General features: G+C 47.6%; 3 long non-coding RNA genes across 8 annotated transcripts; all 3 read left to right on the top strand.

Moving 5' to 3' along the window:
* Positions 1-29: 29 nt before the first annotated feature.
* LOC311437910 lies at positions 30-7,906 on the top strand. 4 transcript variants are annotated; one of them, XR_014693809.1, is made up of 6 exons: positions 30-307; positions 3,407-3,480; positions 3,911-4,056; positions 5,126-5,523; positions 6,316-6,414; positions 6,810-7,906. It is a non-coding gene; the product is annotated as an uncharacterized lncRNA (long non-coding RNA). The 4 variants fall into 4 exon arrangements; XR_014693810.1 differs by lacking the exon at positions 30-307 and adding an exon at positions 1,801-1,874; XR_014693811.1 differs by lacking the exon at positions 30-307 and adding an exon at positions 2,568-2,658.
* A 4,750-nt stretch (positions 7,907-12,656) lies between these two features.
* LOC311437911 lies at positions 12,657-14,716 on the top strand. The gene is made up of 3 exons (XR_014693813.1): positions 12,657-13,114; positions 13,385-13,438; positions 13,539-14,716. It is a non-coding gene; the product is annotated as an uncharacterized lncRNA (long non-coding RNA).
* Positions 14,717-17,822: 3,106 nt separating this feature from the next.
* LOC311437912 lies at positions 17,823-25,831 on the top strand. Of its 3 annotated transcripts, XR_014693815.1 has the most exons (6): positions 20,474-20,564; positions 21,310-21,383; positions 21,814-21,959; positions 23,027-23,424; positions 24,217-24,315; positions 24,739-25,831. It is a non-coding gene; the product is annotated as an uncharacterized lncRNA (long non-coding RNA). The 3 variants fall into 3 exon arrangements; XR_014693814.1 differs by lacking the exon at positions 20,474-20,564 and adding an exon at positions 17,823-18,210 and having other exon boundaries at positions 23,027-24,315; XR_014693816.1 differs by lacking the exon at positions 20,474-20,564 and having other exon boundaries at positions 20,822-21,383.
* The last annotated feature ends 994 nt before the right edge of the window (positions 25,832-26,825 follow it).

Consider the following 26,825-nt stretch of genomic DNA (forward strand, 5'->3'; position numbering starts at 1 on the left):
GGGGGTGCCTCCTCGGAGCGTCGGGCCGGGGGGTGTTGAGGCCGGGCGCGGGTCCTCGCTGCGCTTGATCGTTGGGCTGCGCCGCGCCGCGCCCCGGAGGCTTTCCTCTCCCTGCGTCCTGACAGCCGGCTCTCTCCTTGTGCTGCGGTTCACCGGGGCAGAAGCAGCTCCCCGCCGCTAGGACCCCTGCGGGGTTTGTTGCCGAGCGAAGGTGGCGCACCGGGTAAAGCGAGGAAAGCCGCAGCTGGCGTGCTGCGGTCGCAGGGTTCTCAGGAGAGAGAGCAGCCCGTCCGTCCCGACTGCCCAGGTAAGTCGCAGCGACCTCGGGGTGGAATCAAGGCGTGCTCGTAAGCTTCCTGCAGCCCCGGCTCCAAGGCTTCGTTGAATTTGCGGAAGCGCGAGCTGCTCGGCGCTGGGAAGCGCAAAGGGAAGGAAGGCACGTAGTGCCTGCCGAGTCGTAGTAGCCTCTTAGACCTAGAATGAACTGGCCTGTCAGGCTCTGTCTGTTGCTCAGTCTTTGGTACGAGAGGCTAAACTTTGTCCCGCCTCAGCTTTCGGAGTTGTCCTAGGAATAGACCGGTGCTTGCGGGGCTTTCCAGGACGCTGGTTGCGGTCAGTGAGGACAGACGTGAGAGGCAATTTCTGTCTGTCTGTCTGTCTGTCTCTTGGTTATGTCCCAAGAGTTTTGCTTGAACTGTGTGCAATAAAGGAGGCCTTGGGCCTGTACTGAGCAGCGAGAGAGAGCAAAACTCTGCGTAAGCACTGGCCGTGGCAACGTTGCTTGGGAGTTGAGCGGCTGGGGGTCTTTCCAGAGGTGGGGGGTCTTCCCAGCGGAACTCGGTACGCAGGCAGAAACGTGACCTTCGAGGTCTTTGTTTGTCTTGCGCTGCAGCTGTGGTATTTGCCCCATAACTGTATGGAGTTGCTGAATTCTAGAGGGGATGATGATAGAGACGTCCCTGGTTCAGCCTTTTTTTGCCGCAGTCCTTGCAGAAGTTGTGGAAAAATGAGTAGTATCCTTCTCTTTAAGTTCACCTTTTAAAGAGTTCGTCCTGCAGACTCCTGTCTCCGTGGTTTAGGTACGTGATTTGTGTGAAACAGAGCCAGGCTTTCCTGTTAACGAGTGCCCTGATTGAAATTCCCTGTTGTTGGAGAACAAGAACCATCAGTGGTGCTTGGCAGTTTAAAACCTCTTGGCTTACGCAAAGGCTAACTTGCCAAAGCGAATGGGAAGTAGCCTAAAGTTCAGTAAATGCGCTGAATAGAAAAGGCCGTCTTCTTGACGGGAAAAGAGCTTTGCAGAACGTGAGCTTTGTTTCCCGTAGGGCTCCCTGCTTGCCCACCTGTTCAGCGATTACTGCAGGCTTTGACTGGTCCCCTCAGGCCCAATATCGCACACGTGCTGTGCTGCAGACGGTGCCTTAGCTTCCTTGCCGTCTCGTGCTGCGTTACTTGTACCTGCGGAAAACTTACTTCAGTGTCACAGAAACCCCGTGGGAAGCGTTCCCGACTCACGCCGGTAGGACCATCCCGTCGCGGCTGGTAAAATCCAGGAGCAGGACGATGCTTGGAAGAACGTCACCTATGGAGGAGAAGACAACAGTCTCCTTCCTGTTAGGCAACAGGTTTCCAAGACTGGTTTCCCCACCCCCCTGTGCGTTTTGAAGGAGGCAGTCCCTAAGCTGATGCAATCCAACTATCCAACTGCATCTAAGATGCTGGTTGTTACTTCCATAAGCTATAAAGGAACTTAATGTGTTCTGTGTTTTTAGGTCGAGGCTCGTGTGCGTGAGTTTGGCTTGTCGCGATGGCCGGTGTAGATGATCGCTCACGTGCCCCAAAGCTCCTTGTGCTGATGCTGGATCTGCCCCACGGTAAAGGACCGCATGCTGTGTGTTCAGCTTTTCTTCCTTACCGTGTCGTCCGTATGTACGTATGTATTTACTTCTCTGAAGGAAAGGGTGGATTTTTCGTGGGTCCCTCTGTGCGCGTCTCGAACCAGGCTGCAGTAAATACGCGTAAGCGAGTAGGCTGCTGCAGCGCGTCCTGGACAGTATCAGGGTGCTACTCTGCTAGCAGTGGAGAGCTGGGTGAAGGTGCCCAGGGTAAGGGCTTGTTCTGCCTCAAGTTGAACAGAAAGTTTCAGGAGTTGAGCATCCCAGGGGATGTTTGTAGGACTGCTGTTAGACGATAAAGGTTCGGATGGCTGTCGACGAAGGGGATTTTGTTGGTTCTTTTTCGATAGCTGTTCCTGCCAAAGATCGCGTCGGTCACAAAAGGTAGTAGTAACCTTGCGGTTTCTATGTTCTGTAGCGTTTGTACTAAAATACACTGGCAGATGAATAAATGAGCAGGTACAAATACACGTGACTCTGTAGCTGAGACTAAATAACGTGCAGTTTCTTCTGTGTTTTATCTTTCAAAGCACGTTGTTGCTGAGCGCCTGAGCTTTTTGCTCGCATTACCGAGGAAAGGAATGGCAGTGCTTCTTCCCCCCTCATCTCTCTTTTTTTTTTTTTTTTTTTTTTTTCCCCCCTCTCCTCTTCTTCCTCGATGACAGGGTACTCAATGTTTTCCTCGGATGTCCACGTGAAAAACGAAATAAATAAATAAATGCTGATGGTGAAGACACTGACAGAATTGGGTGACATTTTCAAGGTAGAGGAGGGGCGAAGAATGTGGAAATTCCTGGTACATTAGTGGTGCTCTGTTAACAAAACTGACGTATACGCCACTTGCTGTTCCTAGTTTTTTGGTTTGGTTTTCCTTTCAGTAGTCTCCCCGAAGGCTTTTGCGGACACACGGTGTATCTTTTCTGTTCTTTTCAGTATTCTGAAAAGTATTCAGTATTTCTTTTTCAGTATTCGTTTGTCAGGAAAGACGACCGTGCAATCCGAGGGCTGTGGACAACCATCTACCAGGTGGTTGTTGCAGCCTCCATCGGTCATGTTATTTGTGCTTTTAGCTCGCCCTCTCCTATATCTTGAGTTGAATTTCTTTTTTTTTTTTTTTTTGGCAACGCTATGTTTGCAGTGATAGCATTGCTGCCGAGGTATTTTTGACTAAAAATGATCTTAACTGTAGTAGTGAATTCACAGAGTGTGGCTTTGTGTAACGACTCCCGCGATCACAACTTTTTTTTTTTTCCTTTGTCACAGATAGGAGGAAAGCTCTTTCCGGAGAGATGGAAAGAAAGTTGTTTCAGAATACGTTCAGAATGTCTGAAGTTGTTTTGGAATTTTTTTTGTTTTGTTTTGTTTTTTAGTAGTTAACGGTAGTACAGCCCACAGAGCAATTTCTTTGTGCGTGAGAACTCGCGGGTTAACTGAAAGTTACTTGTTTTATTATAAAACTAGGATTTGAAGCCACGGGCATTCAGAAATGCATATGATATGTCTTGTCACAGTCTTCTAGATCAGCTAACCGGAATGAGAACCAATCTTCTGAAAACACACAGGGATATCGTGGGGCAGGATGAAGGTAAATGGACACAATTATTTATTAATATTCTGGTACAGCTATTTAATTCACCTAAGTAGTGTTTCTGTCCTCGGTGTGGGAGAGGAAGTAGACTTTGCATCGTTTCTTGGGTCAGTCGTTCTTCCCTAGATTCCGAAGGAGAAGAATGAAATTTCTGCCTTCTGTCACAAAACATGTTGTGCGTGTTTGGAATTTGAAAATTCAGTTTCATGGGTGAGCTTTCCTGTGCAACAGGATGCAGTAGATGTTCTTATAGTGATGGTGAAAGGAAAGAGGGGCTTTATTTGCCTTTTGCTTTTCCTTTGTTTTGTAGAGGGAGGAAATAGTGATTTCTAGATCTTAAATGCTAACGCTGGAAATGGAAGCATGCGAGGCTTGTATTTCCTTAGTCTTAAGGTAGACTAAATTTAGATACCTTGTTCTGCTGCAGACTGCCTTCACGGCGTTCCTGTTGCTCAAAGGGGAAATCATCAGGAGTAGTTGAAAATGATGCCTTCACCCCTTCGGGAGATTGATCCAGATCAACCAAAAAGGCTTCTTCATACACTTGGCAGTCTGTTCAAACAGGATGAGAAGGTAGGAGAAGTCTTGCTATCTGCTGTATCATTATTTGAAAAGTAACTGAATTGTAACACGGAGGCAAATACTCTGGTAGTGAATTGACGAAGCAATTGTTTTTTACTTATATTAAAAAAAAAAAAAAAAAAGTCTTTTCAGGGTACGATGATAGATGAAGCAGATAAATTTGTTGCTGGGCCTCAGAATAAGATCAAGCGTCCTGGAGAGCCCAATACTCCAGCATCACTAAAGAGAGAAGGCGTAGCACGTCGCCGCTATTGCGACGGCCACAGTCACTGTTGTGACAAACCATGTTGGTGGGAAAGGGCCACCCTGTGCTGCTGGATCTCCGTCACCATATCTGAACCTCAAAGGCATGCCAACAAATAAAGGTGTGTTGGAGTTGTTGTAGTACAGGAACTTGTGTGGTCATAAATGGACATAGTGTGCAGGGAAAAAAAAAAAAAGGTCTCCGTGCTTTCTGTGTTAATTCAAAAGGACACGTAAGTTTTAGAGTTAATTGGGACTGAATTTCTTTGGTCGGCTTAGACAAACAGGCTGTTGCTATAGGTAACGAAGTCCTGAATGAGCAATAATTTGGAACTGTTTCTAAAAAGTGCTGAAACCTTTCACCACGATGGTTTGGCGGTAGCAAGGATTTCATTTCAGCTTTTAATTCTCATTTGTGTATTCTATAGTGGGGAAGGGAGAAGTGGGGAAGGAAAGTGTGTAAAAAAAAAAAAAAAAATTTAAATTTCTCACAAATAGTAATTTACCCACCTGTTGCAGCAGAGTCGAAAGAAAAATTTGCTGGAACTGGGGGAAGGAGGGGAAACTTTAGTTTGCTTTAGTCACTGAAACGGGAATACAGCAAATAACTTCACGACAGTCGTATGAGACGGTTGCAGCCCAAAAGGAGGTATTCCTGTGGTTGCGTCAAAGGGTGAATAAAACTACTGAAGTGATCTGACAGTGCTGAGTAACTCTCTCCACAGTACTTTCAACAAGAAGGGATGCAGAATAATGTCCTTCTGTGTTTTTTGATCCTGCAGTTATATGCACTACTAAGCTCCTTCTTAATTTTCAGACACTGGTATCAGTACTGTCCAAGATGGTAATGGAGAGAAGAAAGCAGAAAACTGTCAGTTGCTGGAAGAGCAAATTGATGGCTTGTCTGTGCAAATGGCTTCTTCGGTTCCAGCTGTTAAGGGAGAGGATGAAATGTCACCTGGTGACTTAGACTCTCTACATGATGAGTTCAATTGCTTAAATGATGCAAAGATGGCTTGGATCGTAAACCTGGTACCAATGCACTTGTTCGAGGGCCTCTAAATTACAGCGTGGCTGGAGATGACCAAAAACGAGTGATGGAGTCTACTTCTGAATCTGTGCCAAATTGATTTAAAATAACACCTACAATGTTGGAGGGAAGCGATGCTGGTATTAAAATCAGAGTGGTGAAAGAGGTTTGCAAACGTGGAAGAAGTAAGTTCTTTATTAGTGTATTAAAAATAGGCTAGGGGTACAGAAGACTTTTTCTTGAAATGAGGATCTATTTTGAAAATAAACCCTCAGATTTGGAATGATTTTTGATTACTCGTGTACAAGTAGTGGAAGAACAAGAAAGTAAGTACATGTATTCACAGTCCAACTTTATATCCTCACCGTCCTTACTGCAGCACTCTTAAGCAGGCTTAGTCACAGCACCATTCGTGTTTTCATAGTTGGTTCAGAGAAGAAAGCACAGAAACCAATGAAAAAATACTGTTGTTTCACATCTAAGGTGTCCGGTTCATTCTTTTGCGCTACTTTTTTTTTTTTTTTTGTTAAACTTTATACGAGACAATCGTGCTCATGCTCCACATAGATCGGTCATCTTGTAAAGAGTAGTTATCTTAAACCTCTGCTTTCAAAAATGACAGCTCTAGGTTGAAACATGGCTCGGTATCCCTTTGTTTCTATTAACTGCTGATCATGGCAGCGTGTTCGTGGAGATACAAGGCTTCTCTGCTGATTAAACCTAGTCTGCATTTTCCAAGGGCAGGTGTTTCTAGATACTGCTCTTTTAAGAGAACAAAATTCAGCGTTACATTTGAATATCAGCTAATCGATATCACTTCAAATTATTGGTATGCTGGCTTTTTTTTTCTTACGTGCATTACTGTATGCAGAAATGGGAAACTCTAGGCTTTGTTGTTTTTCCTTTGGCTGTTGAGATTTACTGAAAATGCATTTACAAGATCTGTTTCTAATATCTGTTTGGATCTCTTCTTTAAGATCGTGAAAAAAATCTTCTCTCTTCTTGAGGAGGTACGTACAAGGACGGATGGAAACTCAGAAGTATTTCATTGAATTTGCTATAAGGGAAGGAGCAAGGTTTGTATAGATACGAATGATTCGGAGTTAAACGCTAACGTTGTTCATGATAGCAAATCTCAGTCTTTTCCAAAACAAGTGTTTTGTTTTGACATACCTAAATTACAGTTTCAGCGGTCAAACTGCCGTTGTATTTTCTGAAGTAAATGGTCGTTACCTAGAGCTGAAGTGTGAAATAGAAAGATACGGGTGGTTATGGAAGAAAGACCCAGAATTTGCGTGGGTTGGGGAAAGATGGCTGTATCAAATATGAGGGAAGCTCTTCCATGCTGGAAACAGAGAGCCTCCGCTAATACTGTTTGTCGTGGCCAAATAATACTGAGTTATTTAACTGCTGTTTTTGGAAGAAGAAATGAAATTACTTCCCTAGGTTTAAAAATCGTGTCTTAATACAGCACTTAGAGAGAACGCTAGAGGAGCTAGAGTTCAACAGCCTACCCAACAGAGTTAATCAGGTGAACGGTAGATAATAGTGTACCAGCCAGAGGAATACGGACCGGGAATGAGTTTGCTGTGCCGCAGAAGAGTGGAAGAGGACGTAGCTGTTGCCCTCGCCATCCTGGCGGTCAAGTGATCTTACTGTCAGAGTCCGAGAAGAAGCAGCAGAGCTTTAACTTTACGAACCTCTATCGGCAGAAGCTGGGCTGTAACCTTAAGGACGTGCTATGAAAGGTGTGGCTTTTTTCCTGTGGAGGGTGCTCTTTGCTCAACAGGCTGAAAAAAATAACCATTGCTGCCCCTCCTGCAGGTGGTGAGAATTTACTCACTTGAATACTGTCATTAGCCGTTTTACGTGCAATAGGCAGTGGATCGCACTAAAATGGGGCACTGTCAAATGCACACAGTGTCTGCATTGTGGAGAGATCCCATCTGTTGTGTCCCCCCCCCCCCCCCCAATAAAAAACCAACCAACCAACCAAAACTCCCAGAAACACCTGCACTGGTAATATTGCATGTTGCCAGCACAGAGACGAGGGCCTTGTTCCCGAGAACTGCTAGCCATGCCTTTAAACTTGAGATTCAGCGTAGATCGAGAGTAAAGAAACTGCTGTTGTGTTAATGAAAGCTAAAGACAGCCCTGTGACTGTTACCACTTGGTGGTTACTAAACAATCTACCTCAGACTCTCTTCTGTTTTTATCTGCAGACATTATGAAAGCGCACCTGAGGCTTCCCAGGTCCCTGACTTCAGTTCTCTTTCATCCCGTGAGGAGGACGGAGATTCTTCAGGTGGCCTTGCCTTGGCACACGCTGTGCTTTGGAAGCACTAAAAAGAAATGCTTTTAAAAGTGTGCATTTATTTTAATGTTCATACAAAAGAGATTGGTTTTGAACAGTGTTGTTACCGGATCACTAATTTGATATTTTAACTGTATGCATTTTTTTGAACATAGGTGTGTGTGTGTGTGTGTGTGTGTGTATATGTGTGTGTATATATATATATATATATATATAAAAAAAAAAAAATAAACCGTTTTATTAATTCTCGTTAAGTGCTGATCTGAGGAGTCTGTAATGGGCAGCGCTGAATTCCTCGAATTGTCTGTCACCAACAGACCGCTAATATTTTTTGTGAAACCAGTCTGCATATCCTGAAACCCCACTTCTGGTAATAGCTGCGGAATGTGTTTGTTACTTACCTCCCGGTAGCACGTACCCTGGAGCACCTGCCTCATCAGTCAGCTCAGCCTGTACAGGGTGTACATTTTTGCTCCAAGGCTAAAGTGTTAAAGACACCAAGTTCCAGCTTACCAAATCCTTGGTTACCCGAGTTAATATCCTCCCTTCCGTTCCTCTTACTCTTTTGTTCAAAGGTAATGTTGTGAATCACAGAAAATGCAACGAAGACTGGAGCACCTGCACGTAATTAATATTTTCCTTTTAAACGGTAATATGCCAGTAGTAAGTGGCTCTTCAGATAATTTTATTTTCGGTTGTTCTCATTTAAAAACAGTCTCCTGCTCCTTTAACAGCTTTCTTTTAAAAGACAGGTTGAAGTTGTGCTGGCGTTAAGAAGCTCTTCACAAGGTACTGGGGCTGTCCTGAGGATTCCACTTGACCAGCCAGCAGAAGAGGCAGGGAAACATACTTACATTGATGGCCTGAACTTCTCTTCCTATTACTCTTTTTAGTACTAGCCAGCGTGTGTGAGACATCTTTTCCTTCTCCTGTGAAGCAGTGGGCTGGTCTTTCTGGAAGAGGTTGTTTGACCATTGGAATTACACCAGTGAGATTCAAGAAGGAAATAAAATCCAAAAGCAGCAGCGTATCTTTATTACTACGTTAAGTGAGAAAGTGACACTTGGAACGAACTCGTTATAAACAATTCTGAACTCTTTTCTTAGCGGGAACGTACTTGAAAAAAAAAACAAACGAACCACAGGAGTACCTTGGAATACATAGGGCGATTCATCCCTTCAGGATCATTACACGGCAGCTGTATGTCACCACAATACACCTCTTTTGCTTAATGGTGGACTTCTCAGAGGGAATTTACTTGGGTCAGGTATACTGTGTGTATGTGGTTTTATGCACGTAGAACTGCCTGTACTACACTATCTTTTAAATAGGTGGTGGTAAGAGGAGACAGCTTTCTTCTAGTAGATTCTTCCTTAAGTTTCTTTAGTGATTCCGGGGGCGCTCACTTGACCGTGATGTGCCTGACCTGGTTAGCATCTAAACCTCCTCCTCTGATGTGGTACAGCTGTCTGCTAAATTAGTTACAGAAAGATGGTGACTTTAACTCAGACAGTTCTCTCTTACCTCGCTATTGTTTTATCTGGATAATTTGAATTTGGATTAGAGCAGCGGAGGGAAAAGATGCCTTACACTGAAACGGACGCGAGTCTGTGAGAAGAAAGCCAGGCGTCCTTGGAGACTGTGCCAATGAAAAGGGGAAGAAAAATGAGTGGAATAAATCTGAGTGCACATAGTCCTGCATCCCGAAGGGAGCACAGAAGGAAGGTTGCTTGCTTAGAAGAGCAGTGGATGCTTCGTGCCCGCCTTAAAGAGAATATTAACAGAGAGAATTCTTTGTAAGACAAGCTGCCCCGCAGGGTGTGGGTAGCAAATACGTTGGAAAAAATACAGCCACAAGCTCCGAATGGCACAGTAGGCGAGCTGTGATCCGCCCGACAAGGCCTCCCGCGGGCGCCCTCTGCCGCCACCTGCTGGTGGAAAACGAGTACTGCAGGCGGCCGAGGGGCGCGCATGCGCGGTGGCACCGGCGGGCGCCCTCTGCCGCCACCTGCTGCTGTTACTCGGGTACTGCAGGCGGCCGAGGGGCGCGCATAGCGCGGTGACTCCCGCGGGCGCCCTCTGCCGCCACCTGCTGGTGGAAAACGAGTACTGCAGGCAGCCGGGGGGCGCCCTCTGCCGCCACCTGCTGGTGGGAAGCGAGTACTGCAGGCTGCCGGGCGCCACGAATGCCGCATGACGCCCGTGGGCACCCTCTGCCGCCATCTGCTGGTGGAAAACGAGTACTGCAGGCGGCCGGGGGGCGCGCAACGCGCGGTGACGCCCGCGGGCGCCCTCTGCCGCCACCTGCTGGTGGGAAGCAAGTACTGCAGGCGGCCGGGGGACGCGCATGCGCCGTGGGGTCCGGTGGCGCCCTCTGCCGCCACCTGCTGGTGGAAAACGAATACTGCAGGCGGCCGGGGGACGCGCATGCGCGTTGGCACCCGCGGGCGCCCTCTGCCGCCACCTGCTGGTGGGAAAGGGGTACTGCAGGCGGCCGGGGGGCGCGCATGCGCGGTGACGCCCGCGTGCGCCCTCTACCGCCACCTGCTGGTGGGAAGCGAGTACTGCAGGCGGCCGGGGGGCGCGCATGCGCGGAGACGCCCGCGGGCGCCCTCTGCCGCCACCTGCTGGTTTTAATCGGGTACTGCAGGCGGCCGAGGGGCGCGCATGCGCGGTGACGCCCGCGGACGCCCTCTGCCGCCACCTGCTGGTTTTAATCGGGTACTGCAGGCGGCCGAGGGGCGCGCATGCGCGGTGACGCCCGCGGGCGCCCTCTGCCGCCACCTGCTGGTTTTAGTCGGGTACTGCAGGCGGCCGAGGGGCGCGCATGCGCGGTGACGCCCTCGGCCGCCCTCTGCCGCCACCTGCTGGTTTTAATCGGGTACTGCAGGCGGCCGAGGGGCGCGCATGCGCGGTGACGCCCGCGGGCGCCCTCTGCCGCCACCTGCTGGTTTTAATCGGGTACTGCAGGATGCCGAGGGGCGCGCATGCGCGGTGACGCCCGCGGGCGCCCTCTGCCGCCACCTGCTGGTTTTAATCGGGTATTGCAGGCGGCCGGGGGGCGCGCATGCGCGGTGGGGCCCCGGGGGCGCCCTCTGCCGCCTCCTGCTGGTGGAGAACTAGTACTGCAGGCGGCCGAGGGGGGCGCATGCGCGGTGAGGCCCGGGGGCGCCCTCTGCCGCCTCCTGCTGGTGGAAAACGAGTACTGCAGGCGGCCGAGGGGGGCGCATGCGCGGTGGGGCCCGGGGGCGCCCTCTGCCGCCTCCTGCTGGTGGAAAACGAGTACTGCAGGCGGCCGTGGGGCCGTGCATGCGCGTTGCTTATTACGTCGTTGTTTTTTTTGCTGTGTAATTTCCTACGCTCCTAGATTTTTCTTCATATGTAAATCACACAGAATCACAGATCTTCTAGGTTGGAAGAGACCTCAAGATCATTGAGTCCAACCTCTGACCTAACACTAACGTTTGAGCTAATTCCCGTGGAAAATATTTCATTTACTTTCTTGGTTGTATTGTCCTTTCTATGTTCAAAGCTGAGGCATAAATACGGTAAATTTTGCTTCTAGAAACACCCCAGTTCTTTTGTCTGCACTCTGCATGCTGTAAACTAGGGATAGGCACAAAAAAAACCAAATAAATAAATAAATAAAAGAACACAGCTGCTGCTGCTCCTGCTCTCTTTCTTGTGGTTTGCCCCCTCCTCTTTCCCAGGTGATTGGGTTTGGGTGCTGGGCGGGGCCAAATGGTATAGGAGCCCCAGGCACGGCATCAGAGAGCTCCTTCTGCCCGGGCTGCTCTTTGGGGTCAGTGCTTTGTTGATGCTTCTGTTAGTTACATGCAGGGTTCTTTTGGTGGGTCAGGGTCTGGTACGATCTTTTAGAGGAAACCGATCTAGTAGTATGTGCATTTATTGCTTGAAGCTCTTTGGAGGTGATTAATTGTTATAGCACATTTATGGATAGGATGTCAATGTTATTTTGTGCGTTTGCTTTGTTGTTCTAGGTCCCTCGTGATTTTTGCAGGGTTACAGGGCAGATGCCACCAGATCTACCCCTTTCGTTGTTTTTGTTTTGTTTGATTTTTTTTTTTTTCTTGATTTTTCTTTTTCTTTTTTGGAAGGGGGTTTGGGATTTGAGCATCTCAATTTTGCGGGTTTGGGATTTGAGCGTCTTAATTTATTGGGTTAGGGGTTTTAGGCATAGGACTTCAGGGGTTTAGTGTGGTAAATAGTTTGGGTTAGGTCCGTAGGGGTTTCGAGGATGTTTAGGGATAGGGCTTGAGGCTTTTTTGTGTAAGGGCGGGAAGGGCTAGGGTTACAGTGAGCGCTGTTAAATGTAGTTCTCGAAAACTCGGCCTCTGATTGGCCGTGCTGGCTGTCCAGGGAATTCTGGTAGGTGTAGTTTTCCGGCACCAGGCTTCCGGTAGGCCGTGTTGACTGCCCGGAGCATGCCGGGAGATGTAGTTCTGGGACTCCGAACTTCCGGGAGGCCATGTTGGGTGCCCGGAGCATGCCGGGCAATGTAGTTCTGGGCCTCCGGACCTCCGGGAGGCCATGTTGAGCGCCCAGAGCATGCCTGGAAATGAAGTTCTCGGGAACCAGGGTTGGGCTTAGGGACTAGGGCTGGGGCTAGGGTTAGAGTTTAGGGTGAGGGTTGGGGTTAGGGTTAGGGCTAGTGAATGCTGGTTCTCTGTGTTTGCAGATGACGGTGAGCGTGTTTAAACTAATTCCAGTTGAAGAAGTTTCAGTTACTTGCTTGGTGCCGTTATCAGTTCAACATTAAAAGCTGCAGCAAAAGCAAAAGGGGATTTTTGCTTCTAGAAACACCACAGGTCTCTTGTCTGCTCTCTGAATGTTTTTGAGATAAAACAGATTTTAAAAAACAAAGGAAAGGAAAGGAAAGGAAAACAAAACAAAACACAGCTGCTCCTTTTGCTCTCTTCCTACTTTCATGTGCTTTGCCCCTCCCCTTTCCCAGGTGATTGGGTTTGGGTGCTGGGCGGGGCTAAATGCTATATGAGCCCCAGGCATGCCATCAGAGAGCTCCTTCTGCCTGGGCTGCTCTTTTGGGGACAGTGCTTTGTTTTTCCTTCTGTCCGTTGCAGGGTTGTTTAGGCAGGCTGGAGTCTATGGATTTCTGGATTTTAAGTGCTTGGAATTCACTTAGTAGAGGGATGTTTAGTAGGGGCTGCTGGCTCAGTTTGGGGCGCGGTTGTCACTGCAGTTATTTTCCTACAGCCAATAGAGTAAAATTCCAGTTTGCCTTTTAGAGGTGCTATAAGTGGGTAAAGAGAACAGATGGAAGCGTGTGCCACGTGGGGTAGGCAAGCGGCTGAGGTACAGGAGGGGATGAGAGCATGTGATTTTTTTTCTGGGGATGAAATGGACTCAATTTTGTTGGTGTATAATCTGTTCTGCTCCTAGATTTTTCTTTCAATGTGAAGAAAAGTTTGAGCTAATTCCAGGTAAGAAAGTTCCAGTTACTTGCTGGGTCGTATTGTCCTTTTAATATTCAAAGCTACAGCAAAAGCGTGGGGATTGTTGCTTCTAGAAACACCCCAGTTTTCTTGTCTGCACTCTGCATGCCGTTGAGCTAAAGCAGACTAAAAAATAAATAAATACAGGAAACACACACACAAAAAACAACAATAACAAAAACAACAACAACAAAAAAAACACACCATTGGGTGATGTGTTGTGAACGCAACGATCATTTAATCCCTTTGTTTTCCCAGGTGGTGTGGATGATACTGGTTGCACTGTTGGAGCTTGGATTTGGAGAGGAACAGGTGAGCATAGTTGTATGTTGCATCAGCAGTAGTCAGCGTTGTGGAGAAGGTGGGCATCATGACCGGCATGCTAGTGAATGCTGGTACTCTGTTTTTGCAGCTGATGATGAGCCTGGCAATTGACTAAGATGACGACCAGTGCCTGTGTATTTCTTGAGGCGGAGGGAATTTACCATGCAGCAACCTGAGAGCTAAGTTGGGGGGCACCTGGTATCTGCATATCTGGGGTGGCTAATGGGAGCTGGGAGCCAGAGCAGCGTGGAGCCAGCTGGCTGAAAATACTTGGTGCCGCTGCGAGGGTGGTTCAGGCTGGGTCACGTTCAGGCTGCTTGTGGCTGGGTCACCAGGCTAATAGAAGCAGCGGGATTATTTTGTAGCGTGAGTGCGTGCGCCAGGCAGGACAGTTTCCTTCTGTTCGTCTGTCCTGTAGTGTTGCTTCTGCAATGTCTGTTCTGTGCTTCTCGGGTCTTGATATCCTTCTAGCTTTTTACACTGGACAGACCAGACAGGCGACTTGGTAGCGGTGCTGAAGGGCCTCAGTGCTTGTTTTGTCATCGTGGCTCTGATCCGAGCACTTCTTGTCTTGCAGTCGCTGCTTGAAGTGCAGTTCTGTTTCAGGTCTCGTGCATCATATTCGGTTTGAGATCGCATCTGTTTCCATCCTCGCTCTTGTGGAAGTCATCTGGGCCGCATCAGGAGCTCTTGCTTGGGAATTGATTTCCTAAGCGTCGTCTTATGTGATTAAGGAGGTATTGGGGAGGCAAGGACAGTCCCCAGACAAGGACTGTATATCTCGAAACAAGACACCGGAACTCACGATAAGGAAGCGGCAGACGGACAGAGAAACAAATGTAAGGACTATAAATCTCAAAACTGGACGTTGGAATTCATTATAAAGACACAACAAAGGGAAGAATTAGCAACAGCCAGCTCTTGCGATTAAGAAACATGCCAACTCAGCGGATTCCTGACCAAAGGTGAAAAGTACAATGTGAGGAAGACTCGGGGTCTTCCTCCCAAAGACCCCTGCCCACGTCCCAAAGGCCCCTGCCCACAGTTCTTGGGAGGCTCTACTCAGGCGCAAGGTGCCAAAAGGCTAATTAGCATGAGAAGCGAGGGAAGGCGGGGGTAGGCAATGAATATGTATAGGCGCCGGTAGAATATTGATAGATTGATTGTATAAATTCAAGACTGCTTTCTGCTTTGGGTATGCACGATAGGTGGAGAGATCCCCCCGTGCATCCAGCGCTGCAATAAAGAATATACCGCTTAAAGGAATTTCGGCTTCGATCTTTGAATCATATGGGGTTTTCAGTCCCCATCCTTCTGGTCTCTTGTCTTGAAGGAAGGCTTTTTAGACCTCCATCACCCCAGTTCTGGCAGTGTCTTCCAGTCGCGTGTCGTGACATTTGAGTCTCTCCTTGGGTCTGGTGCAGAGCACCTGTTGTGACTTGCTGTTGCCATAGGGCTTCCCTCCGGGGGTCACTTTTTCTTGCGCCTTGTGTTGTGTGTTTTGTTTGTAGTGTTTGTGGCGTGGCTGTGTGTGTATGTGTTTGGTCTGGAGCTGTCCTGCCTGGCAGTTAGTGATGACAGCTAACGTGGCAGTGCATGGGTGTGCTAATACATTGTCCGGACTGTGTTGGCGAAGACATCTGGTCTGCCTCTGGGCACGTACTGAAGGGCAGCAGGCACAGTCATCTCTGTGGTGTTTGTCAGATGTGCGTGTGGGGGGGAAGAGTTGAGCTGCTTGTGAGCAGCTGCTCGCATAGTGCTTGAACGGTGTGCTTGAGGAGGAGGTCTGTGGAATCTTGAAAGCTTACAGATAAGGGGTTTTTGAAACTTTTATTTTTATTTCTCTCCTGTCCCCAGTAGAGCGTAAACCTTTGGAGGAACCTGTCACAGGAAAGAGCTCCTTCCGGAACTGTTCAGCGCTCCGTAGGCAGCTCGGTGACTGGCTTGGTCTACTTCTGAGGTGTGCTGAGGTATGGGGGCTGCTGTTTTGAAATGATAATATTGTAAACGGGGTCCCTTTGTGTTGTTGAGGGATGGGTGCTAATGCTGGCAGCTGAATGATTATCTTGTGACCGTTTTCATTTGTTAAAGCTGAAACACAGTGTACAACGCGGGACTTGACCGGAGCTGCTTTTGGCAAGGTGAGCGATGAACAGATGTAGCAGGTACTTTAGGGGTGCAGTTGTCACTGCAGTTACTTAACTGCACAAAGTACAGTAAAAATCCTGTTGATATTTCAGGGGTGTTGTAGCTGGCCTAAGAGAGCAGATGGAAGCATCTGCCTCGAGGGCAGGTGAGGGAGCAGAGGTTAGGGAGCAGATGAGAGTAACTGTCCCAGCTGTGCTGTGGCTTTGGATGCTGCTTCAGCCTATGCTTTTCTTTTTGTTTCACAGGTGTGTCGCACAGGCTCAGAGGGGCCAAGCTGCACTCTGAAGAGCAGCACGGGAAGGGCGGGCTGTTTGTGAGCTGGATTGGAGCAGAACTGCCAAGTAGCACGAGGTGACTGCGAAGGGTCTTGCTTTGCAGGTGCCATGGCAGGCTCTCCACAGAAGCGGTTGAGGATTTGAGAGGAGGTTGCAGATCATCGAGGAGCGACACGTGCAGGGACGGCTTGAAAACGGTATGGCTGCTTTCTCTTCTGTTTATCGGGTGTCCCAGGCGACGTGGGCTGTGATGTTAGCCTTTAGGATCGGAACAAAGCAGGTGCTGATGGCGGTCTTCTTCGGTAGGCAAAGAGGTGCCCGAAGCCCCCTCCTGTGCAGCCTGAGCACGCCTCGCTGAGGATGAAGCTTGCTTTCCAGCAGTTCTGGAAACTGTGTTGAGGCTGAAATGCTGCGTCTGTGTTCGGGTTGGGGTTGCACCTTGGTGAGTGTAGGGATGGGTTTTAAGTGGGTGCAGCGGAGGGCCCGGCCCCAGTGTCCTGTAGTGTGTTTTGACCCATCAGCATAGCCTTTTGGTTCTCAGATAGCCTGCTGAAGGAAGTGATTTTTGCTGCGAGTGGAACGGAATTGATTTTGTTGGCGTATAATCTGTTCTGCTCCTAGATTTTTCTTTCTGCGTAAATAAAAGTTTGAGCTAATTCGAGCTGAAAAAGCTTCAGTTACTTGCTTGGTTGTGTTGTCCTTTCAATATTCAAAGCTGCAGCGAAAGCATGGGGATTGTTGCTTCTAGAAACACCCCAGTTCTCCTGTCTGCCCTCTGCATGCTGTTGAGCTAAGCCTTATAAATAAGTAAATAAACCACAGCTGCTGCTCCTCCTCTTTCTACTTTCATGTGCTTTGCCCCTCCCCTTTCCCAGGTGATTGGGTTTGGGTGCTGGGTGGGACCAAAAGGTATATGAGCCCCAAGTATGCCGTCAGAGAGCTCCTTCTGCCTGGGCTGCTCTTTGGGGGTAAGTGCTTTGTTTTTCCTTCAGTCAGTTGCCGGGTTCTCTAGGCAGGCTGGAGTCTATGGATTTCTGGAATTCTAAGGGCTTGGAATTCACTTCATAGAGGGATATGTAGCAGAGGTTGCTGGCTCACTTTTTTTTTGGGATGGTGGGATACGCTCCTGTGTTTGATCTGTATTTTAATCTCTAGATGAATCAACCCACTTGTGTAACTCTCCAGAGGACTAAAACCAGCTTGATGACATGCTACAAGAGGCTTGACCGTGTTGGTGCAGTATTACCAAGAGACTGAGCAGGGTCACCTTTTTCATCTGCAAAGGGTATGTCTGCCATTACCCCTGCCGGGGCTGCTATGCATTCATGGCCTTGTGGCATTTGTGGACTTCAGTTTGTTTGTTTGTTTGTTTGTTTTATTTGTCTGGCTCTGGTCTCTGTGTTTGAGTCCTCTGCATGTGCCGCACTGTTTGCGTATCCATTGTGGATGTGACCTTCTCTCTTTGTTTCTTGTAGCTCAGGGCGTAGGCACGGAAGCTTGAACGAAGCATGAGGGTGAGTGGACAGCAGTGGGGGCCCCGAGTTGCTCGGTGGACTGTGTGAGTCTGCTTCAGCTGTCGGGCCGGCTTTGCAAGTGCCTTGCGACAGCAGAGTACGTCTCCTGCCACGTTTCTGACACGTGCCAGACGTCAGCGGTTCCAGGGTTCCAGTTCCTGAAATGCTGGAGATGCTCGGAGCACGAGAGGAGCTGGGGCGGCTTCGGGGGGCTGGGGGAGAGGGGACAGGGGAGAGGGGGGCGGCTGCGGCGGCGGGGGGGGGCAGAGAGGGCAGCAGGAGGAGGTGCCGTTGCGTGCGCGTGGCCGACGCCCCTCTGGATTGGCTGGAGTGCTCCGTCCCGAGGCATGCTGGGAGCTGTAGTTCTGCGCTGCCGGGCGGCCACGTGGGCTCCGGGCTGCGCGGCCGGGCCGGGGCCGGGCCGGGGCCGGGCCGTGCGCGCCGGGAGGCGCAGGTTGCCGCTGGCGGCGAGCGCGGTTGCCGGCGGTGAGGCGAGCGAGAGCCTCCGGGGGTGCCTCCTCGGAGCGTCGGGCCGGGAGGGGCGGGGGGTGTTGAGGCCGGGCGCGGGTCCTCGCTGCGCTTGATCGTTGGGCTGCGCCGCGCCGCGCCCCGGAGGCTTTCCTCTCCCTGCGTCCTGACAGCCGGCTCTCTCCTTGTGCTGCGGTTCACCGGGGCAGAAGCAGCTCCCCGCCGCTAGGACCCCTGCGGGGTTTGTTGCCGAGCGAAGGTGGCGCACCGGGTAAAGCGAGGAAAGCCGCAGCTGGCGTGCTGCGGTCGCAGGGTTCTCAGGAGAGAGAGCAGCCCGTCCGTCCCGACTGCCCAGGTAAGTCGCAGCGACCTCGGGGTGGAATCAAGGCGTGCTCGTAAGCTTCCTGCAGCCCCGGCTCCAAGGCTTCGTTGAATTTGCGGAAGCGCGAGCTGCTCGGCGCTGGGAAGTGCAAAGGGAAGGAAGGCACGTAGTGCCTGCCGAGTCGTAGTAGCCTCTTAGACCTAGAATGAACTGGCCTGTCAGGCTCTGTCTGTTGCTCAGTCTTTGGTACGAGAGGCTAAACTTTGTCCCGCCTCAGCTTTCGGAGTTGTCCTAGGAATAGACCGGTGCTTGCGGGGCTTTCCAGGACGCTGGTTGCGGTCAGTGAGGACAGACGTGAGAGGCAATTTCTGTCTGTCTGTCTGTCTGTCTGTCTCTTGGTTATGTCCCAAGAGTTTTGCTTGAACTGTGTGCAATAAAGGAGGCCTTGGGCCTGTACTGAGCAGCGAGAGAGAGCAAAACTCTGCGTAAGCACTGGCCGTGGCAACGTTGCTTGGGAGTTGAGCGGCTGGGGGTCTTTCCAGAGGTGGGGGGTCTTCCCAGCGGAACTCGGTACGCAGGCAGAAACGTGACCTTCGAGGTCTTTGTTTGTCTTGCGCTGCAGCTGTGGTATTTGCCCCATAACTGTATGGAGTTGCTGAATTCTAGAGGGGATGATGATAGAGACGTCCCTGGTTCAGCCTTTTTTTGCCGCAGTCCTTGCAGAAGTTGTGGAAAAATGAGTAGTATCCTTCTCTTTAAGTTCACCTTTTAAAGAGTTCGTCCTGCAGACTCCTGTCTCCGTGGTTTAGGTACGTGATTTGTGTGAAACAGAGCCAGGCTTTCCTGTTAACGAGTGCCCTGATTGAAATTCCCTGTTGTTGGAGAACAAGAACCATCAGTGGTGCTTGGCAGTTTAAAACCTCTTGGCTTACGCAAAGGCTAACTTGCCAAAGCGAATGGGAAGTAGCCTAAAGTTCAGTAAATGCGCTGAATAGAAAAGGCCGTCTTCTTGACGGGAAAAGAGCTTTGCAGAACGTGAGCTTTGTTTCCCGTAGGGCTCCCTGCTTGCCCACCTGTTCAGCGATTACTGCAGGCTTTGACTGGTCCCCTCAGGCCCAATATCGCACACGTGCTGTGCTGCAGACGGTGCCTTAGCTTCCTTGCCGTCTCGTGCTGCGTTACTTGTACCTGCGGAAAACTTACTTCAGTGTCACAGAAACCCCGTGGGAAGCGTTCCCGACTCACGCCGGTAGGACCATCCCGTCGCGGCTGGTAAAATCCAGGAGCAGGACGATGCTTGGAAGAACGTCACCTATGGAGGAGAAGACAACAGTCTCCTTCCTGTTAGGCAACAGGTTTCCAAGACTGGTTTCCCCACCCCCCTGTGCGTTTTGAAGGAGGCAGTCCCTAAGCTGATGCAATCCAACTATCCAACTGCATCTAAGATGCTGGTTGTTACTTCCATAAGCTATAAAGGAACTTAATGTGTTCTGTGTTTTTAGGTCGAGGCTCGTGTGCGTGAGTTTGGCTTGTCGCGATGGCCGGTGTAGATGATCGCTCACGTGCCCCAAAGCTCCTTGTGCTGATGCTGGATCTGCCCCACGGTAAAGGACCGCATGCTGTGTGTTCAGCTTTTCTTCCTTACCGTGTCGTCCGTATGTACGTATGTATTTACTTCTCTGAAGGAAAGGGTGGATTTTTCGTGGGTCCCTCTGTGCGCGTCTCGAACCAGGCTGCAGTAAATACGCGTAAGCGAGTAGGCTGCTGCAGCGCGTCCTGGACAGTATCAGGGTGCTACTCTGCTAGCAGTGGAGAGCTGGGTGAAGGTGCCCAGGGTAAGGGCTTGTTCTGCCTCAAGTTGAACAGAAAGTTTCAGGAGTTGAGCATCCCAGGGGATGTTTGTAGGACTGCTGTTAGACGATAAAGGTTCGGATGGCTGTCGACGAAGGGGATTTTGTTGGTTCTTTTTCGATAGCTGTTCCTGCCAAAGATCGCGTCGGTCACAAAAGGTAGTAGTAACCTTGCGGTTTCTATGTTCTGTAGCGTTTGTACTAAAATACACTGGCAGATGAATAAATGAGCAGGTACAAATACACGTGACTCTGTAGCTGAGACTAAATAACGTGCAGTTTCTTCTGTGTTTTATCTTTCAAAGCACGTTGTTGCTGAGCGCCTGAGCTTTTTGCTCGCATTACCGAGGAAAGGAATGGCAGTGCTTCTTCCCCCCTCATCTCTCTTTTTTTTTTTTTTTTTTTTTTTCCCCCCTCTCCTCTTCTTCCTCGATGACAGGGTACTCAATGTTTTCCTCGGATGTCCACGTGAAAAACGAAATAAATAAATAAATGCTGATGGTGAAGACACTGACAGAATTGGGTGACATTTTCAAGGTAGAGGAGGGGCGAAGAATGTGGAAATTCCTGGTACATTAGTGGTGCTCTGTTAACAAAACTGACGTATATGCCACTTGCTGTTCCTAGTTTTTTGGTTTGGTTTTCCTTTCAGTAGTCTCCCCGAAGGCTTTTGCGGACACACGGTGTATCTTTTCTGTTCTTTTCAGTATTCTGAAAAGTATTCAGTATTTCTTTTTCAGTATTCGTTTGTCAGGAAAGACGACCGTGCAATCCGAGGGCTGTGGACAACCATCTACCAGGTGGTTGTTGCAGCCTCCATCGGTCATGTTATTTGTGCTTTTAGCTCGCCCTCTCCTATATCTTGAGTTGAATTTCTTTTTTTTTTTTTTTTTGGCAACGCTATGTTTGCAGTGATAGCATTGCTGCCGAGGTATTTTTGACTAAAAATGATCTTAACTGTAGTAGTGAATTCACAGAGTGTGGCTTTGTGTAACGACTCCCGCGATCACAACTTTTTTTTTTTTCCTTTGTCACAGATAGGAGGAAAGCTCTTTCCGGAGAGATGGAAAGAAAGTTGTTTCAGAATACGTTCAGAATGTCTGAAGTTGTTTTGGAATTTTTTTTGTTTTGTTTTGTTTAGTAGTTAACGGTAGTACAGCCCACAGAGCAATTTCTTTGTGCGTGAGAACTCGCGGGTTAACTGAAAGTTACTTGTTTTATTATAAAACTAGGATTTGAAGCCACGGGCATTCAGAAATGCATATGATATGTCTTGTCACAGTCTTCTAGATCAGCTAACCGGAATGAGAACCAATCTTCTGAAAACACACAGGGATATCGTGGGGCAGGATGAAGGTAAATGGACACAATTATTTATTAATATTCTGGTACAGCTATTTAATTCACCTAAGTAGTGTTTCTGTCCTCGGTGTGGGAGAGGAAGTAGACTTTGCATCGTTTCTTGGGTCAGTCGTTCTTCCCTAGATTCCGAAGGAGAAGAATGAAATTTCTGCCTTCTGTCACAAAACATGTTGTGCGTGTTTGGAATTTGAAAATTCAGTTTCATGGGTGAGCTTTCCTGTGCAACAGGATGCAGTAGATGTTCTTATAGTGATGGTGAAAGGAAAGAGGGGCTTTATTTGCCTTTTGCTTTTCCTTTGTTTTGTAGAGGGAGGAAATAGTGATTTCTAGATCTTAAATGCTAACGCTGGAAATGGAAGCATGCGAGGCTTGTATTTCCTTAGTCTTAAGGTAGACTAAATTTAGATACCTTGTTCTGCTGCAGACTGCCTTCACGGCGTTCCTGTTGCTCAAAGGGGAAATCATCAGGAGTAGTTGAAAATGATGCCTTCACCCCTTCGGGAGATTGATCCAGATCAACCAAAAAGGCTTCTTCATACACTTGGCAGTCTGTTCAAACAGGATGAGAAGGTAGGAGAAGTCTTGCTATCTGCTGTATCATTATTTGAAAAGTAACTGAATTGTAACACGGAGGCAAATACTCTGGTAGTGAATTGACGAAGCAATTGTTTTTTACTTATATTAAAAAAAAAAAAAAAAAGTCTTTTCAGGGTACGATGATAGATGAAGCAGATAAATTTGTTGCTGGGCCTCAGAATAAGATCAAGCGTCCTGGAGAGCCCAATACTCCAGCATCACTAAAGAGAGAAGGCGTAGCACGTCGCCGCTATTGCGACGGCCACAGTCACTGTTGTGACAAACCATGTTGGTGGGAAAGGGCCACCCTGTGCTGCTGGATCTCCGTCACCATATCTGAACCTCAAAGGCATGCCAACAAATAAAGGTGTGTTGGAGTTGTTGTAGTACAGGAACTTGTGTGGTCATAAATGGACATAGTGTGCAGGGAAAAAAAAAAAAAGGTCTCCGTGCTTTCTGTGTTAATTCAAAAGGACACGTAAGTTTTAGAGTTAATTGGGACTGAATTTCTTTGGTCGGCTTAGACAAACAGGCTGTTGCTATAGGTAACGAAGTCCTGAATGAGCAATAATTTGGAACTGTTTCTAAAAAGTGCTGAAACCTTTCACCACGATGGTTTGGCGGTAGCAAGGATTTCATTTCAGCTTTTAATTCTCATTTGTGTATTCTATAGTGGGGAAGGGAGAAGTGGGGAAGGAAAGTGTGTAAAAAAAAAAAAAAAATTTAAATTTCTCACAAATAGTAATTTACCCACCTGTTGCAGCAGAGTCGAAAGAAAAATTTGCTGGAACTGGGGGAAGGAGGGGAAACTTTAGTTTGCTTTAGTCACTGAAACGGGAATACAGCAAATAACTTCACGACAGTCGTATGAGACGGTTGCAGCCCAAAAGGAGGTATTCCTGTGGTTGCGTCAAAGGGTGAATAAAACTACTGAAGTGATCTGACAGTGCTGAGTAACTCTCTCCACAGTACTTTCAACAAGAAGGGATGCAGAATAATGTCCTTCTGTGTTTTTTGATCCTGCAGTTATATGCACTACTAAGCTCCTTCTTAATTTTCAGACACTGGTATCAGTACTGTCCAAGATGGTAATGGAGAGAAGAAAGCAGAAAACTGTCAGTTGCTGGAAGAGCAAATTGATGGCTTGTCTGTGCAAATGGCTTCTTCGGTTCCAGCTGTTAAGGGAGAGGATGAAATGTCACCTGGTGACTTAGACTCTCTACATGATGAGTTCAATTGCTTAAATGATGCAAAGATGGCTTGGATCGTAAACCTGGTACCAATGCACTTGTTCGAGGGCCTCTAAATTACAGCGTGGCTGGAGATGACCAAAAACGAGTGATGGAGTCTACTTCTGAATCTGTGCCAAATTGATTTAAAATAACACCTACAATGTTGGAGGGAAGCGATGCTGGTATTAAAATCAGAGTGGTGAAAGAGGTTTGCAAACGTGGAAGAAGTAAGTTCTTTATTAGTGTATTAAAAATAGGCTAGGGGTACAGAAGACTTTTTCTTGAAATGAGGATCTATTTTGAAAATAAACCCTCAGATTTGGAATGATTTTTGATTACTCGTGTACAAGTAGTGGAAGAACAAGAAAGTAAGTACATGTATTCACAGTCCAACTTTATATCCTCACCGTCCTTACTGCAGCACTCTTAAGCAGGCTTAGTCACAGCACCATTCGTGTTTTCATAGTTGGTTCAGAGAAGAAAGCACAGAAACCAATGAAAAAATACTGTTGTTTCACATCTAAGGTGTCCGGTTCATTCTTTTGCGCTACTTTTTTTTTTTTTTTTGTTAAACTTTATACGAGACAATCGTGCTCATGCTCCACATAGATCGGTCATCTTGTAAAGAGTAGTTATCTTAAACCTCTGCTTTCAAAAATGACAGCTCTAGGTTGAAACATGGCTCGGTATCCCTTTGTTTCTATTAACTGCTGATCATGGCAGCGTGTTCGTGGAGATACAAGGCTTCTCTGCTGATTAAACCTAGTCTGCATTTTCCAAGGGCAGGTGTTTCTAGATACTGCTCTTTTAAGAGAACAAAATTCAGCGTTACATTTGAATATCAGCTAATCGATATCACTTCAAATTATTGGTATGCTGGCTTTTTTTTTCTTACGTGCATTACTGTATGCAGAAATGGGAAACTCTAGGCTTTGTTGTTTTTCCTTTGGCTGTTGAGATTTACTGAAAATGCATTTACAAGATCTGTTTCTAATATCTGTTTGGATCTCTTCTTTAAGATCGTGAAAAAAATCTTCTCTCTTCTTGAGGAGGTACGTACAAGGACGGATGGAAACTCAGAAGTATTTCATTGAATTTGCTATAAGGGAAGGAGCAAGGTTTGTATAGATACGAATGATTCGGAGTTAAACGCTAACGTTGTTCATGATAGCAAATCTCAGTCTTTTCCAAAACAAGTGTTTTGTTTTGACATACCTAAATTATTACAGTTTCAGCGGTCAAACTGCCGTTGTATTTTCTGAAGTAAATGGTCGTTACCTAGAGCTGAAGTGTGAAATAGAAAGATACGGGTGGTTATGGAAGAAAGACCCAGAATTTGCGTGGGTTGGGGAAAGATGGCTGTATCAAATTAAATTTGCCATTCTGATGTCAGAAATGAGGGAAGCTCTTCCATGCTGGAAACAGAGAGCCTCCGCTAATACTGTTTGTCGTGGCCAAATAATACTGAGTTATTTAACTGCTGTTTTTGGAAGAAGAAATGAAATTACTTCCCTAGGTTTAAAAATCGTGTCTTAATACAGCACTTAGAGAGAACGCTAGAGGAGCTAGAGTTCAACAGCCTACCCAACAGAGTTAATCAGGTGAACGGTAGATAATAGTGTACCAGCCAGAGGAATACGGACCGGGAATGAGTTTGCTGTGCCGCAGAAGAGTGGAAGAGGACGTAGCTGTTGCCCTCGCCATCCTGGCGGTCAAGTGATCTTACTGTCAGAGTCCGAGAAGAAGCAGCAGAGCTTTAACTTTACGAACCTCTATCGGCAGAAGCTGGGCTGTAACCTTAAGGACGTGCTATGAAAGGTGTGGCTTTTTTCCTGTGGAGGGTGCTCTTTGCTCAACAGGCTGAAAAAAATAACCATTGCTGCCCCTCCTGCAGGTGGTGAGAATTTACTCACTTGAATACTGTCATTAGCCGTTTTACGTGCAATAGGCAGTGGATCGCACTAAAATGGGGCACTGTCAAATGCACACAGTGTCTGCATTGTGGAGAGATCCCATCTGTTGTGTCCCCCCCCCCCCCCCCCCCAATAAAAAACCAACCAACCAACCAAAACTCCCAGAAACACCTGCACTGGTAATATTGCATGTTGCCAGCACAGAGACGAGGGCCTTGTTCCCGAGAACTGCTAGCCATGCCTTTAAACTTGAGATTCAGCGTAGATCGAGAGTAAAGAAACTGCTGTTGTGTTAATGAAAGCTAAAGACAGCCCTGTGACTGTTACCACTTGGTGGTTACTAAACAATCTACCTCAGACTCTCTTCTGTTTTTATCTGCAGACATTATGAAAGCGCACCTGAGGCTTCCCAGGTCCCTGACTTCAGTTCTCTTTCATCCCGTGAGGAGGACGGAGATTCTTCAGGTGGCCTTGCCTTGGCACACGCTGTGCTTTGGAAGCACTAAAAAGAAATGCTTTTAAAAGTGTGCATTTATTTTAATGTTCATACAAAAGAGATTGGTTTTGAACAGTGTTGTTACCGGATCACTAATTTGATATTTTAACTGTATGCATTTTTTTGAACATAGGTGTGTGTGTGTGTGTGTGTGTGTATATGTGTGTGTATATATATATATATATATAAAAAAAAAAAATAAACCGTTTTATTAATTCTCGTTAAGTGCTGATCTGAGGAGTCTGTAATGGGCAGCGCTGAATTCCTCAAATTGTCTGTCACCAACAGACCGCTAATATTTTTTGTGAAACCAGTCTGCATATCCTGAAACCCCACTTCTGGTAATAGCTGCGGAATGTGTTTGTTACTTACCTCCCGGTAGCACGTACCCTGGAGCACCTGCCTCATCAGTCAGCTCAGCCTGTACAGGGTGTACATTTTTGCTCCAAGGCTAAAGTGTTAAAGACACCAAGTTCCAGCTTACCAAATCCTTGGTTACCCGAGTTAATATCCTCCCTTCCGTTCCTCTTACTCTTTTGTTCAAAGGTAATGTTGTGAATCACAGAAAATGCAACGAAGACTGGAGCACCTGCACGTAATTAATATTTTCCTTTTAAACGGTAATATGCCAGTAGTAAGTGGCTCTTCAGATAATTTTATTTTCGGTTGTTCTCATTTAAAAACAGTCTCCTGCTCCTTTAACAGCTTTCTTTTAAAAGACAGGTTGAAGTTGTGCTGGCGTTAAGAAGCTCTTCACAAGGTACTGGGGCTGTCCTGAGGATTCCACTTGACCAGCCAGCAGAAGAGGCAGGGAAACATACTTACATTGATGGCCTGAACTTCTCTTCCTATTACTCTTTTTAGTACTAGCCAGCGTGTGTGAGACATCTTTTCCTTCTCCTGTGAAGCAGTGGGCTGGTCTTTCTGGAAGAGGTTGTTTGACCATTGGAATTACACCAGTGAGATTCAAGAAGGAAATAAAATCCAAAAGCAGCAGCGTATCTTTATTACTACGTTAAGTGAGAAAGTGACACTTGGAACGAACTCGTTATAAACAATTCTGAACTCTTTTCTTAGCGGGAACGTACTTGAAAAAAAAAACAAACGAACCACAGGAGTACCTTGGAATACATAGGGCGATTCATCCCTTCAGGATCATTACACGGCAGCTGTATGTCACCACAATACACCTCTTTTGCTTAATGGTGGACTTCTCAGA

Source organism: Aythya ferina (assembly GCF_964211825.1).
Source record: "Aythya ferina genome assembly, chromosome: 5".
Classification (NCBI taxonomy): domain Eukaryota; kingdom Metazoa; phylum Chordata; class Aves; order Anseriformes; family Anatidae; genus Aythya; species Aythya ferina.